Here is a 2,010-nt window from a genome sequence, read left to right on the forward strand (position 1 = left end):
TGGGCCCCCCCGCCTGTGTGAGGGAGTTTGGACCCCCAGGCTGGAGGCGCCGAGCAGGCTGGGCCCATGCTCCCGCTGGGCCCCAAGCCGCAGGGTCCGGCCCCTCCACTTAGCACCAGAGCTATGCCACGTTTGGTGTCAGGATTGTGCCCCCTGGTCAGGCTGCTATGGACTGGGGGCGCGGGGGGTTGCCCTCCTCTGCGGCCTGGGGTCTCCTGAGCGTGCGTTGGTGGCCCCGGGCCCCGCGGCAGGCTGGGGCGCCGCATCTCGTGTCGCGTCAGGGTTGGCGGTCGTCTCGGGTGCCGGGGTGAGTGGGATGGTTTGAAGACGGCTGGTCCCGTCTCGGGCGGGCGGTTGGACTAGGTGACCTCTGGAGGTCCCTTCCAGCCCCGCTTCCCTGTGCTGTCCATGATCCGCTCCAGCCTCTCGGAGCGGGGCCTCGCTTCACCGTGCCCCTCGTCGTGCCCTCGCGCCGCGTCCGATGTTGCAGCTGGGTGACACGTAGGCGCCCCCCAACCCCACGGTCACGACTGAAACGATTCCTTCTCCAAGCACGTTTCACGTGGAAACATTTCCGTTTGCTCCTATCTGCACCCCTAAAATCTTTTCAGTCCGCCAGCCCGGTCCTTGCACGTGACGAAGTTGGTTGTGCCTACAAAAGCTCGTGCTTGTCTGAAGCAGTTCACGCCGAAGGTGCCACCCCGCCTGACTTCAGCTGTGCACATAACCACCTCCGTGCAGCAGCACGTTGCACCGGACTCTCCCTAGGAGGCCAAGTCGGGCTGAGAATCAAAATGCTAATCTTTCAAGTTGCTCTTAAAATAAAAGCTGCCCGAGCGAGACCTTTTGTGTCAGCTGTACTCCGCTCCATGGGATCTGTGGAGCTGTCCACAACTAGAACGGGCCTCAGAATGAGGGAAAACAGCACTTTTCCAGTGGACAGCTCATGGCCCTGCAATTCCCTTTCCCAAAAAATCAGAATTACTTTGAATCTTCCTACTTGCACATGGGAGTGCAAGGTGCAGCAATTCTCCTTTCACTTCCCTTCAGTCACACCCCCACCAAAAAAAATGGTAATTTGCATGTTCCTATACACTGCAGACACACAGCTAGGCTGGTTATTAAGCACTTTTGGCTTTAAAAAATGAATTTACCGTATTTCCTATATTTGCCATTCAGAGAGCTGGATGGCTAAGGGGAGTTATTAGGCGCATGGAGCCTTTCATCTCCAGAGCAACTTTGAGCCAAACCCAGCTGATGTAACCAAAAATGGTTTCTATCTGATGTTTTTTTTCTGACTCCGTTTCTAAGGGAGGTATCAGCACTACAGAAATCCCACCATCACAAATAGCATTGACTAATAATATTGTTGGTGTTTGCAGGAAAAAAGTCAAGGCCAGACTGTAAGGGGAGTTGAATTAGCTTTAGTTTGATTATTGTGTGAATAACTGCTCATCAGTGTTTAATGGTTTGCAGAGGCTGATTTATATTGTTGATCCTAATGGGGCCTTTCCCAATCAGGGTGGAGACACGATGCAGGGAAGTGCTGTTGCAAATGGTGTAAACACTCCTGGAGTTACCAGAGGCTTTCAGCCAGTCGTATAGAACAGCAGCACTGAAACACAAAAACCACTGGCACAAAATTCCCTGAGGTTTTCATTAATCCATAGAAGCCCAGACTTAACAGTTAGATGGAAAACCACGGAAGGTGTGGGTATTCTTTTTAACTTTCTCTTTATTATTTTAATCCTTACAAAACAGCAGCATCATACACTCAGCATCAGTAATGTAGTCATAATTCAGAATGTCACAAATATCACATTTTAACAGTTCTTTGGCCTGTGGAGTTAGCGTTCTTTCATTTACAACATCAGGGAAGAAATCTTTATGGAAGCTGTTTTCTTCAGAAAAAACTCCATGTTTTTAAAGAAACATGTGTGGGGTAAGAGTCTTTGCTTTGTCCCAACATCTAGTAAACATCAGGTCTAAAGAATCACTTCATAATGGTAC

This window comes from Alligator sinensis, unplaced genomic scaffold (genome assembly GCF_000455745.1).
Source record: "Alligator sinensis unplaced genomic scaffold, ASM45574v1 scaffold157_1, whole genome shotgun sequence".
Classification (NCBI taxonomy): domain Eukaryota; kingdom Metazoa; phylum Chordata; order Crocodylia; family Alligatoridae; genus Alligator; species Alligator sinensis.